Source organism: Protopterus annectens, chromosome 3.part0 (assembly GCF_019279795.1).
Source record: "Protopterus annectens isolate FY-2018-M chromosome 3.part0, PAN1.0, whole genome shotgun sequence".
NCBI classification, from domain to species: domain Eukaryota; kingdom Metazoa; phylum Chordata; order Ceratodontiformes; family Protopteridae; genus Protopterus; species Protopterus annectens.
Window position 1 is genome coordinate 1,231,704,441 of NC_056731.1, and position 15,000 is coordinate 1,231,719,440.

Below are 15,000 nucleotides of genomic sequence, written 5' to 3' on the forward strand. Positions count from 1 at the left end.
AATGTCACTGAAAGCTTTTATTATGTAAGACTATGTTATAAAATGTATTTCATCTCATCACTCTGTATATTATGAAATGTATTCTCTAAAAGTAAAAGTAGGAAGTCAGTTTATGGAGATATTTTAACCAGACAGCAAGCATTCTATGAGCTTGTCTGTTTTCTTGTTCTAGTAACATGCCGATTTATAAAAGAAAATTAATGCTTGTTCGTTCTTATCTTTAACTGTTCCCATTAAATCTTTCTAATTGCAGTCTACATATTTAAACAGACATTCATGCTGCAGGTTTAAAAGGTAATCTGAAGAATAACAATATCAGAAAAGCATCAGAATATTAAAAACCCTACTACATAAGTAATGTTGCTGCTGTATGTCAAAAGTAGTTCAAAGGTTTTAGAAGAGACACAGTCTAAGTAAATTATAGTTAGTGTGCGTAAACTCATGTTGAAACATGTTCATCATTTTTAAATTGGTATCACCCTGTGGAAACAAAACATCGAACTGCAAAACACTGACAAGTTAAACCACCTGAAATTAAATACCACAATATTGCCTTTCTTTTTTACAGTCATAAAAAACTTTGCATTCTGTGTCATTATTCCAGAATTTTATATCTATCTATCTATCTATCTAACTATCTAGCTATCTATCTATATATTAGATATTCATTCTTAATCAAGGCATACATTATTAAAACTTGTACCAGTGCATTATGCCACTGTATGAAATGTGCATATTTCCTAGAAGTAACTTTCAATTATATTATTTGATTAATATCACAGAGGCCCAGGTATGCTCAGTACTGCATTTTTTTAACTGCGAGCCATAGTTTATTCTCCTTAGGTCTGAAAGAGTTAACACTATTCTCTCCGGTCTGCTGATTTATCATGAGTGCTGTCTCTGACTTCTCATCATCTGCCCCTGTAATTCTATTGACAGCATGGCCAAATATAACGTATTTTACTTAAAATGTTTTATAAAACCAGAATGAAGAAAACACCCCCTTTTTACAAGAAACATTATCGTAGGTTTAACTAAATGGTTAGTGCTCAAGTATGAAGGGAAATAATGGCTTCTGCCACTCACCCTACAGTGAATTGTTATAAATGTAGGACACAGAGCCAGAGAGGGTTGATGACTTTATGGATTTTGCATTCCCATTGGCTGTCAGCAAGACTTGTAACATAGTGAATGACCTATTTCTTTTAAAAATGCTTGAGGCTATAAGCATAGCTAGAATGAAATATCTTTCTTTTAATTACATTTTAGAAAGTGTTGGTGTCTCCTTTTTATAAAATTTTACACTGATTTAATGTAATCTTTTACCCTTAACTTTAATGTACTAGAAAATATATTATGACATTGACCCTAGTGTGTATTTAAACTGGTTTGTCATCTGAAATGACTTTGATATATTCACCCATTTTATACACCGTAAAACATTTAGGTACTCTGCACTGCGTTATACATTGCCGTGTCCTTTACCTCCATTGTTTTTAGGTGTAGATTTTACCCAGTGGAGTGCAAAATACTGTCCCTATGGATGGTTGGGGTTCACAAGAAATAAGCACACTGTTCTCTTACTCTTCCTTAATGCTACTGATGCTAAGAAATGACTGAGTGCATATGAAGCAGGCAACATGTTAGCCTTCAATTTGTCATAGCTAGCCTAGAAAGGAAAACAGCAGTTAATCTTTTTTTCCCAACTTTTTCTGTGCTTTGAGAAATGTTTTTTTTTTCTTTAGCTGATATAAAATAATTTCTTGTTCCAAGTGACAGTATACAACTTGAAAGAAACACTGCATTTATTAAAAGTTATACAGCTTCTCAGAGTAGAAACAAGCACGTTTTTCCAAATACTGTATTTAGACGGAGGGTGACCTAATGGCTAAGGTGTTTGCCTTACAAACACAAGGTGCAGGGTTTGAGTCTCACAAGGGATAATTGGCTAGGCTTAAAATGGCTCACAAGGGCAGTTAGCTTAGTACTAACCTATGAAAGAATAGAGAACTTACTTCTGTGTAAAATACTTTGGAACAGTATGTCACAGAATGATGGATTACTCATGCAGATGTTTTTATTATTAGTAGCTGTCTATCCTTGAATTTCAAATGGAAATGAACATAGTCTAAGGAATTACACGAGCAGATAATGCGTTAAAGTTATAAATGCAAAACCAGGCAAAATATGAAATGCAGAATAAAAAAAAAATGTTCATAGGATTGTAGAAGCAGATACACAGACAGATACACACACACACAAATGGCATATTTGTGTTTTGTGTGTATGTAAATAAGACATATATATGTATGTGTGTGTATATATCTAGATATATATATATATATATATATAGATATATATATATATATATATATATATATATATATATATATATATATATATATATATATATATATATATATATATATATATATATATATATATATATATGGGTCTACTTCATTTGTCCAAACTTCCAATTGCCCGACACCCAATTGCTCGACCACATTTGACCGAAATTTCATTTGACCGACACTTCATTTGACCAACAAGTAGTATTGGCAAGAAAATGGGATATGTCCCCTTCCCCACTGTAGTGCGACCCTGTAGTTAGAATATATAGTTAGGGGGGAGTGGGGGGCACAGCCCCCCACAATGGGGGTGTGGGGGTGAAGCCCCCCACTTACTTTTGTTTTACTAAGCAATATGAAAGCAAAAGTAAACAATATAATATGAAATTAAGTGGGGGGCTGTGCCCCCCACACCCCCCTAACTATATATTCTAACTCCAGGGTCGCACTACAGTGGGGAAGGGGGTATATCCCATTTTCTTGCCAATACTACTTGTCGGTCAAATGAAGTGTCGGTCAAATGAAATTTCAGTCATTTGGTCTCGGGCAAATGGGTCTCGGGCAAATGGAAGTTCGGGCAAATGAAGTAGACCCATATATATATATATATATATATATATATATATATATATATATATATATATATATATATATATATATACATATATATATATATAAATATATTTTTGTATGCACACACACACACATACACACACACACACACACACACACACACACACACACAAATACAGGGACTTCTATTCATTTGGTTAAAAACTCAGAACTCAAAATATTGAAAATGTGAATTTGCTCTTTCTCCACTGTTGTGGAATCCCATAGATAGATGGGTGTGGGTCATGCTGTGGAGGGCGGTTGAACCCCTTGCATTAAAACAGCTTTCACTAGTTTGCATTTTCAATATATTTAGTTTTTGCTATTATAACACACACCTATGAGATAGATAGATAGATAGATAGATAGATAGATAGATAGATAGATAGATAGATAGATAGATAGATAGATAGATTGATTGATATTAGATGCTGACACAGATATTAGCTGATTATGAGTATTGGTTTGCTGTTTTTATTACTACTGCATAAACAAAATCGTTACATGAAATCCATGCTAGTGAAATAATTCTAGCTCAAAAGTTACCATGGGTCATACAGGAGGTCAAATCCTACTTTTCCTACAAACTATGGCAAGGAAGCAGGACTTGCTATGACGGGATTCCTTGTTTTAACTGTCATGTGATCTGCTAAAGAGCAGCCAGAAGAATGCACACCACCCATGTATATTGCAAAATCAAGCAGTGCTTGCAGTAATAAGAGCATGTTGTAGAGTCAGCTTGTCAGTCCTGCAGTGGAAGTCTCTTCCTAAGGAAAACAGAATATGATTGAGTTTCAAAATGTTCTGTGCAACAATTTTCCCTATTTCAGAATACATGGTATTTTCCTTAAAAGTGGGTAATAAATAAAATAGTTCTTACAAAAAGTCAGTGTTGTCCCCTAAAGACTCTTTTCCTCTACAGAGCTACTTCCACCAGTGTCTCTTTTTAGAACAACAGCTCCAATTGCTTTCTCTGTTTTCATGAACTTTCCAAACTGCATTCATCCTTCACCTATTAATTCCTGTTTGGTTCCCCCCCCCCCCTCTCTCTCAAACAGCCCTGAAGGCAGTTGCTATCCTGCAATTAGAATTCTGGGAATATTCATAGAGCAGCTAGTTGTATTACAAGGTTTTAATTTCCAGTTTGTATAGTGTAAATAGAAATAGAAAGGAGAGCTGAATTCAGGAATTTAGTTCTGCATGTGGAAGATAATCTGTAGAAAGACCTATATCTAAAAATGAACCTGTAAGTACAGAATAAAAAAGCTCAATAAGGGCTAACCTGTGGACAATATATTGTGGAAGATCAAAAACAAGGTGACCAAAGTGCTGTAGTGGAAAACTAAGAAACAAAGAAAAAGCACTGGATACCATGTCTCCTCCTAATGTCACACAATTTATTCAAGCACCAAACAGGGAAGCACAAAGTCAGCACAAACAAGAAAACATTAATGCTCCTATAGTATCCACACGTTTTCATCCAAAAACTTCAACAGATGTAAAAACTTGTGTCTGTGGAATATAGGGTCCCAGTAGTTTTGATTGTTTTTTTCATAGCCCTTTTGTGTAATATCACCTTCTGAAAGTTCCAACTCCAGTTCTGCTAGCAGATCCCTAACTTCCTTGGGAAGGACGGAGACATCCAAACCTCTGTCCTTCAACACACATATTTAAATAAAACAATAACCAATCAGTGTCCTGCCATTTTGGTGCCAAAATATCAGACCAGTAGAATAAAACATGCTAAATAAGGTTAAAAATGTTTAACCAATGGTAAAAGACAAAATACGTTCATTCATAGCTTCATAGGTTCATAGCCTAACCCATAGAAGTGCCCTGGGATTGTGCAGCCTGCCATTAGTTCCCAGTGCCTCTATCAAGTAGACCTACTGGAGTGATCCTCAGAGTGTACTTTCTATTTCTCATCCACTCATCAAGATCTCTCTTGAAGAGGGCTAGTGAGGTACTCTGCTTGACATGTATGGGAAATCTATTTGAGAGCATAGGCAGTCTCTAGGTTATGAACTTGTCCCTCCAGCATGTTCTGTTGATTTTTGTAATGAGGTTGAGGTCTCTGGAATGTGTGGTGCGGAGAGATTGGGATTTCTTTAGATGTAGCTAGTTCAGAGATGGCTTTGTAAGTCAAGCAAAGATCGCTTCTTAGTAGATTATATCAGACAGAGAATAGCTGGAGTTTTTTGAGTCTGTCCATGTAGGACATGTGTTTAAGGCTGAGGATCCTCTTCATGAGGTACTTTAGTGGTCTGCCCAGCTGTTGCAGGTGTCTAGTGAGGTACATGCCAAATGTGGCATTATACTCTATGACTGGTCTAATGAGGGAAGAGTAGAGAGAGATGATGACCTCTTTCTTCTAGGATGCAAACCCCTTGGTAATGAGATGTGCCACATAGAAGGACTTTACGACCACAGTAGCAATGTGGTGTTCGAAGGAGAGGTTGTTTTCAACCTGTGTCCCCAGATCTCTTATTACACCTCCAGTGTTCAGTGGGCTCCCATCGATGTGGTAATTAGTGGGAACTGAGTTTTTCCCAAAGGGAATGATGACGCATTTTTTGGCATTAAGCTTAAGACCATGGTTTTGACACCAGTTATTTGTCTCAGTGAGGCGTTTCTGTAGGTTGTCTGCATCACTTGGGGAGCTAATAATGGCTCCCAGCTTGCGTCGTCTGCAAGTTTGGTTAGTCACAATCCCTCCGTGTTAGCCTGGACTTCTGAGAAGTAGATGCCAAACAGGAGAGGACTGAGGACCCATCCCTGTGGAACTCCACTCATGACTGGTCGGCAGTCTGACCGAGTGTGGAACGTTCACACTGTGTGTTCTATCTGTGAGCCAGTTTGCAACCCACCTAGTGATATAGGGGTTGATGCCTAGTTTGGTCAGTTTATCAATAATTTCTGAATCAAGAATGGTATCAAAGGGCTTGGTCAGATTGAGATAGGTTGCATGAACTGCCTTACCTTCATCCACCGCTCTGGTGACTGACTCAAATAATTCAACCAGGTTTAGCAGGCATGATCTACCTTTCACAAAACCAAATTGCATGGGATCTAGAGTTTGAAGATTCTCTATATATTTACTAATTAAGTCCATGATGATGCGCTCCATAGCCTTATATATCAGACTCATCAGGCTAATGGGGCAAAAATTTCCAGGGTGTGTAGTTGCTCCTCCTTTATGGAGAGGGATGACTGTAGCACTGCACCATTCAGTAGGGACAAAGCCTGAGGTGAGGCAGTGAGTGAACAGAGAACACAGATGTGCTGTCAGTTCACTTTGTAATTCATGTAGAACACAGCCAGGGATATTGTTAGTTCCCATGGAAGTTGTATTCTTGGCCTTAGACAATGCAGCTTTAACCTGTGCTGCAGTAATGCAGGGTGACTGACATTCTTCCGGTATTGAGATTGGACCTTTGTGGGGGAGAGAGGGGTAAAGCTGACACTGAATCTGTCAGCCAGAATGTTGGCAACTTTTGTTGGCTCAATATAGGAGGTACCATTGTGCAGTAACTTAGAGCAAATATGGGTATTGCCATGGAGATTCCTGATATAACTGAATAAGGCTTTGTGGTTGTTTTTAGCGTCTGCCACAATTCTGCCTTCATCGCTGGCTTTGGAGGATTTGATGAGGGATCTCAACTTTTTGTTGAGGCTAATAAGGGAATTTTTCCAGTCTTGGGACCTCACCTTTTTCTGCAACAGTTTCTTTCTTCTGTTGTAGAGTTTATTAATAGCAGGGGACCACCAGACTGGCTTCCTTTTTTTGGAGGAGACCGTATTGGTTCTTTTGGGTATGGCTAGTTCCATGCATTTTTATACATGCTTGTACAGTGCATTGGTGTATAATTCTGCAGTCATACATCTGTTTTCCATTGGCATGGGTGCTGTGAAGTTAGCCACCTCTGTTTTTAGGTGTCCAAAGTCAGCTTTGGAGAAGTTTTTCATAGTGGATACCTTTGCAGGGGGTGTGGGTGAGACATGGATTTTCATGGTGATTAGTTTGTGGTCGGATCTAATCAGGGAGGAATTTACTATTGGTGTAGAGCAACAATTGCCTATGTTAGTAGTAACCAGGTCAAGGATATTGCTTCCTCTAGTGAGGGTAAGAATGAGCTGGTCCAGGCCATTGGAATTGATGAATTCCAGGAAGTATTTGGGCAGTGCATTGGGGCTTGAGTAGTTCTCCCAGTTGATGGAAGGGTAGTTGAAGTCTCCTAGTATGACAGTGTTGGATTGGACCTTGATAGATTCCAGGATGCTTAGGAACATGGAGTGAGCATCTAGGGATATGGTGGAGACCAATAGCAGGCTACAACTTGGATCGCAGTCTTACCCAATGTTACTTGTACCTGAAGTATCTCATATGCATTATGATGGCCTACTAGTCTGGAGGTTTACATATCCTTTATGAATATGGAGACACCACCACCTTTGGAGCTTTGGTCCATGTTTCGGGACCGAAAGGTGTGGAATGAGTTATAGCCTGGTAGTGCAGGGGTGCTTTCTGCTGCTTTAAACCAGGTCTGCATTACAGCATAAATGTCGATGTTCTCCATTTTGAGGAGTGCTTTGAGCAAGTGCATCTTGCAATTTAGACTTCTAGCATTGAGCAGCATGACCCTCAGATTGCATTTATTTAGAGCTGTTACGGTGGTAATTTGGTCTTTGGAACACCACCTAAAAAAGGCACTATAGGGGTGACAAGAGCCTTAGCCAATATCTGGAAACCCAGGGGTGACAGATGCAGGCCATCCCTGACAACGCATCAAGGTCTGTCAGTCATGTCATCCCAGGCAGACAGATACTGGATCCCCTTAGAATGACAGCAGAAACTTAGCCAATAGTTGAAGTCAATCATTTTTTTTGTCCTGCGGTATCATTCTTGGTGATGGCTGGATACTGTAATGGTAGGATACTGCTCAGGGCTAGTGTCATACCTGCCTGGACCACATAATCCGAGAGCTCCACCATGTCTCTTTTCATATAGTCCAGGGAAGTGAGTTTCAGGTCATTCACACCCACATGGACAATAACAGAGTCATACTTGTACTTATTGTGGAATGACCTGAGTACATGTGTTATGTGTCAGATTCTGGCACCTGATAGACAGCTGACTGTTCCCTTCTCCTTATGTGATAGTGGGTATTTGGAGGGCTATGTGTTCCATTTCGTGTGGTGCAGGTGTTGACCTTCTCCTCTTGACCAGCTAGTCTGGTCTTGGCTGGAGAGTACATAGCTTCCAATTTGGTGATATAAGTACATCTCTCACATGTCTGAGTGTTGAGAGGTTAGAAGAGAGGGCTGTCTGTGTACATGAGGCAATTGCTACACTGCCTCAGAATGCCCAAGTGTATCAGATTAATAGAAGAAAGCACAGGGAACTGCCTTTTAATCATGCCAGGAGGGCATTCACTAATAAAATCCATCATATCTTTTTTAAAACTTAATGGAATATTAGTTTAAAAAAACATAAAAACATGTAAAAATGTGTTTTACAAAACATGTAAAATGATGCAACTTCATTGTTAACTTCCAATAACATAGTCTTTTGTCTAAGGTTGGAACAAGGCAATCACAACTGCATATATTTCTGTTCCTCCAATGAGGTTCATGCTGTGTAGATCTTATTTTAATCTTTCTAAATAATCAGACTAGCATTCAAATACTTGTTTTGATATTAAATAAAAGTTATTGTATCATAGTCTATATCTATAGTTTGAAGGGATAATCAAGATATCTAAAGATGACTTATTTATTTATTTATTTGCAGTTTGTTTGCCAGGATGGTCCAAATGGGCCATGAAGAGCCCAATTTCAATGGAGTCCTGTGGAGAAAAGCTCAAGAAAAATACATGAAATACAAGGATACAATATAAACGCAAGAAGTCACAAGAATACAAGATGACAAAATACATGAAATGCAAAGATAAATATAAATGCAGAAAGCCTCAAGTATACAAGATAACTTGCATAAACAAGAGAGAATTAAAAAAAATGAGTGACAACTTCCTACAGATTGGCATTATGATGTGCTAGTTAGAATAATGCATTACATTTCATTACAAAAGAGTTACAATTCCAGTAAAATATGGAAGTTCCTACAGTTATTATTAGCAGTAATAAGACTGTATGAGCTATTTACAGATATATTAGCTTGTGGAGAGTAATTAAGGTAAGGAAATTATGTAGATGGGAGCAAGAGTTTACAGTGACTCTATATATGTACAAACCAATCGAAGTGTGATTCTCACTTTAACAACCAATAAACCTAAAGGAAGCTGTGGTGATAAGATTGTTACAGGGTTTACATATATATTCAAGTGCCAAACCCTGAAGAATCCAACAGTGCAGGCAATGATGCCCTTGCAAAATAAAACTACTCTGTACACTTAGGTTTTACATATAGCTGTCACTATCTAAGTTTAAAGTATAATCCGACAAATCACTGGAACCACCGCGATGGATAAAACAGCAAACTTATTTTATTTTATAACAGAACAAGCGCTTTCACGCACCTAACTAGTGCGCTTCATCAGGTTACATTAAACTGAAGTGAATGTTCTCTTTATATACTAAAACACGCCCTAATTAACAAGTATTTTGGCGGGTAAAAACAATTTATGTCAAATTAAAAATTAGACTCACCATTTAAGATGGTCATAATTAGTAAAATACTATAGACTGTTCTCCAAACTTTTTTTCATCAAGCCATATATACGGTCAGTTCAATGTGTCCATTTAGACACATTTCATATATAGAAGAAAACGATCATATAGTCCTAAGTTAAATACATTTTGTTAATCATTTCAAAATATTTACATGCTAAAGGAATCATTGAAACATAACATAATTCATATCCAGTATAGTAAATTCTATAAAACCTCATATAGGATATGTATAAAAGTTGACTGTCCTTATGTGAAAGATCAGCAAAGGCTGTAAGTGCAAAAAGCATTGGAAATAGGAAAGAAAGGACGGAAATGGGAAAAAGGGAAAGGGAAAGAAGGGTGAGAAGGGAGGGGGAGGGGGGGAGAAAGGGGGGGGAGGAAAGAAAGGAAGGGAAGGAAAAGAAGGGGGTAAAAAAGAAAAGGAGATGGGGGAAAGGGGATGAAAAGGAGGGAGAATGGTGTAACATTATTGAGGCTAGAATAGCCTGGATCACAACAATGTAAACAAAATAAATAAAATCAACAAAATAATGGGCCTTCTATATGTCCTATATAAATACAAATCAGAATTCATCAATCTAAACTAAATAGCATCATAAGTACATTACAATGTAGGTCACAATTACCCAGGGCTCTTATATAAGAGATCACACAAGGATACAGAAGATTTTTATAAAAACCACAAAAACAAATAGCACCAGTGGCTATTCATAAAAGCGCAGGTCTAATACTAAGAGCTGTATTTAGGCCAGGTTCTAAATGTGCCCTGAATGTTAAAATCCATCTCAGCTCATTCAGCTCAAGGGTTCCTAATGCATTGCCTTCCCTCCTATTGGGATATAAAATCTGTAGGACTCTAAACCTAAAGACATGGGACGGGAATAACTGACAATGTCTGGCTAGGACATTGCTTACATTCATTTTTCGTATATCATATATATGATTGTAGACCCGATCTTTGAGTCTACGTGTCGTCATGCCCACATAGTAGGCTTCACAACCTTCACATGTGGCCAAGTAAATTACGTTGGTAGTGTCACATGTGGCATAGAAGTTCGGTGTGAACCTAATACCAAGTTCCATATTTTCATACTTCTGCTCATCTGCAATATACTTGCAAGTACAACATTTCTTGCAAGGAAAAGTTCCTTGCCTAAACTTAACCCTTATATCAGATGGTATATGTAACACTTTCTCCTTACACAATAATCTTTTCAAGTTAAGGCAATTACTATATCTAAAGCTAGGATGTTTGCCTACCACATTTAACAAATCCTTATTCATACTAAGCAATTTCCAATTTTTACACAGAATGTCCTTTATGTATTTAACATCATTAGTATATTTAAGGTCATATTGCACCATACCCTTACAAGGTCTATTAGGATGTTTATAAGGATATTTTCCTAAGTGAGTTTCATGAACAGATTTATTATTTCTAAAACTCATGGTTAATTGAGTAGGATATCCCCTATTTATGAAACATCTTGCTTGGAAATCCAAAAGGCAGTCACTATCGTTAACATTATTACACAGCTTGGTTACTCTAGCCATCTGATTCTTTACCACATTAGGGAAAACATGCCTCGGGTGCATACTCTCATAATGGAGTATGCCATTCTTCCAACACGGCTTTCTGTACAGGGAGGTTGTAAACTCATTCATATCATTCTTAGTTATAGTTACATCAAGATAATTAACACTGATGGAAGAGAGCTCATATGTAAAACTAAAAAAGGAGGTGGTTGACCCCATGTACTTAACAAAGTCATGCAAAGATTCTACACTGCCATTCCAAAAAAGGAGGATATCATCTACAAACCTCCTGTAAAAAATGGCATTGGCAACAAAGTTCTTATCATTAAAGATATAGGACCTCTCCCATTGGTAGACTGCTATATTCGCATAGACATTGGCACAGGGGGTGCCCATGGCTACCCCCCATGTTTGTCTATACATCTTATCTTGGAACATAAAAATGTTATTATTTAATATCAAATCCAACAAAGTACAGATAGCTAACTGATCATCATGGTTGATGCTATCACATTCATTTAGACAACTCCTAACAGCCTCAATGCCAAACTCATTGGGTATGCTCGTAAATCAACTCTTTATATCTAAAGTGACCATTAGGGTGTCTAAATTCATTTTATCAAGCAAAGAAGCATCTTTGAGGTCTTCTAACAGTTTAAATGAATTTTTTAAGATGGTAGGTACCATTTCTACCAATGGGGATAGCTTAGATTGTACATATTGAGAAGCATTCTCAGTTACCCAAAGTTTTCCAGATACTATCGGCCGCAAGGGCGGGGGATGTATCCCTTTATGTATTTTGGGCAGCCCTTTAATTATTGGAATCAAAGGGGCCTCGATATCAAGAAACTCATATAACTGCTTGTCAATGCATCTAGACATTAGTAGGTCATATATTGTGTCATGAACATTTCTAATAATCAATGCAACTTCTGTTCTACTTATTAGTATATAGGCAATATCATCCTCCAGCATCTCATTCATCAAGTTATTGTAAAAACTAGCGTCCATTATTACAACCCCCCCCCCTTTGTCAGCAGGTCTAAATACCAGACTGTCATCATTACATAAAGAGTCCAAGCTGTGTTTCTGTGCCTCATTCAAATTCACAAAAAGTCTCCTATGTCGCTTCTCTCTATAATAGGCGTAAAAGTCATGTTCACAGGCCCGTTGGAAGCACTCAATAGAGCCTGGTAATGGTGGCACAAAAGTACTCTTTCTTTTCATGACTGTGGTATTAAACGCATATACATCATTACCAGAGTCTTTATAAAGGAGTTTTAGGGCCACTTTTCTGGTGAATTTACGGAGCATGATGAGGGTATCAGAAAGTTCACTCCCTCTAGAGGGAATGAACGAAAGCCCCCTATTCAACACTGAACATTCTATTTCAGTTAAAATTCGAGATGATATATTGAAAAATAAAGTATTTAATATTTCTTCTTCCTGGTTTCCCAATTTTCGCCCGACATCTTGCGTTTGCCCCTTCCCCTGCTTGTTGAGCGCATCTGCGCTCGATGCTTGTAGGGAAGCGGGGAGTTTAAAGCAGTCACTGCTTTTGGGGCAATGTTCAATTGGTATACACCATCTTTAGGTCTGGCTCCTCCCATTACTGATTTTAAACCCTGTTGATTACACGGTATAGAGGAGGTCGACAATGCAATGTCCACTTCGGACTGAGACAAGACAGAAACACCACTATTGGATATATTGTTATCCGACTCAATTCGGTTAGTCGTGCTGGTTGTGTCATTGGAAAGTACATTGTTCTGTTCATTAGTCTCCCCTGAAGCAACCGCTTCATTAAATCTCGGCCACAAAAAGATGTTGCCGGATTGAAAGTCACCACAGTCCCGTTTAAGCTTTCTAAGCTTAATTTGTTCCAGCTTATTGCTGTAAAACATTAATTGTGTCAACATATTATTTAATTTGGACATGCAAAAGTCACTTTTGTATTGTAGAGTCAGATTCTTATGCTCACCTTCAACTTTACTGATGAGTTCATTTTCTATAGGCTGGAAATAATCAATGAGTAACCTTATGTAGTTGTTACCGAGATCCAAATTTAGTTGTTGCCATCTCCGTAGGAGCTCCGGATGAGCCTCCCCATAGCTCGGCATGCAGAGGACGCGCATGCCTCGCGGGATGACTTTAAAATGCAAGCACGCCTCCAAGTGCTTCCTCTGCCATATAAGCCTATGGAGCTTATAAAGATCATTTTCCAGGCTCCTTAATGCTCCATAAAACTCTTGCACATTTTCAGTGTTGGTATTTACCGCTGACGGAGCATTACCTTTGTTATCATAGTTCAGTAGAGAATTCTCTCGTTGATGGAATAACTCATTCCAGTTGGTAACTTCACCAGTGTTTTTAGGGACATAATCAAGTTCTATATTCAGTGTTTCCATCGCGTGTCGGCTAGCCAGGAACAAAAGCAAACAAACTGAGACCAATAGCACCAAACCCAGCACGACCATCCAAAGATACCAGCGAAAAATGAAGTAGAATAATCCGACAAATCACTGGAACCACCACGATGGATAAAACAGCAAACTTATTTTATTTTATAACAGAACAAGCGCTTTCACGCACCTAACTAGTGCGCTTCATCAGGTTACATTAAACTGAAGTGAATGTTCTCTTTATATTCTAAAACACGCCCTAATTAACAAGTATTTTGGCGGGTAAAAACAATTTATGTCAAATTAAAAATTAGACTCACCATTTAAGATGGTCATAATTAGTAAAATACTATAGACTGTTCTCCAAACTTTTTTTCATCAAGCCATATATATGGTCAGTTCAATGTGTCCATTTAGACACATTTCATATATAGAAGAAAACGATCATATAGTCCTACGTTAAATACATTTTGTTAATCATTTCAAAATATTTACATGCTAAAGGAATCATTGAAACATAACATAATTCATATCCAGTATAGTAAATTCTATAAAACCTCATATAGGATATGTATAAAAGTTGACTGTCCTTATGTGAAAGATCAGCAAAGGCTGTAAGTGCAAAAAGCATTGGAAATAGGAAAGAAAGGACGGAAATGGGAAAAAGGGAAAGGGAAAGAAGGGCGAGAAGGGAGGGGGAGGGGGAGGAAGAAAGGGGGGGAGGGGGGAGGAAAGAAAGGAAGGGAAGGAAAAGAGGGGGGTAAAAAAGAAAAGGAGATGGGGAAAGGGGATGAAAAGGAGGGAGAATGGTGTAACATTAGTGTGGGTTTAAGTAACTAATCAATCGTCTTTTGAGTGTAAAGTAATCGAAACAAGCATGCTGTGTTTTATGTTAAATTCTTCAATGCTTGAGTTCAAAGTGCATACCAATTTTGAAATTAATGAAAAAATATACATTATATATATATATATATATATATATATATATATATATATATGTGTGTGTGTGTGTGTGTGTGTGTGTGTGTGTGTGTGTCTTACCAGGAATTAAAGTTCAATACAGACTGTATAAAAGAAGCCACAATAAATAAAGGCCAGTTAGACTCTAGTATTGACTTTATCAAACAATCATATTAATTAAATGTTACGAATGCTTATTTTGAATGTTTCATTTTTGTCATCTCGCTGTTGAGTGAGTTGGTGTTTTAGTTCTTCGATTATTTAAAGTAGAACCATACATATATATATATATGACTATAACCAGGTGTATCTCATGTCTGCCTATGTATTCTTTGGTAATACTACTTGTGTACTCTTGTTTTACTTATATTATTGTATCTGATAACTTGGAGCTTATCTCCCCGGGCCTCCACTGAAAATGGACATGGCTCCAATTGGACTATCCCAGT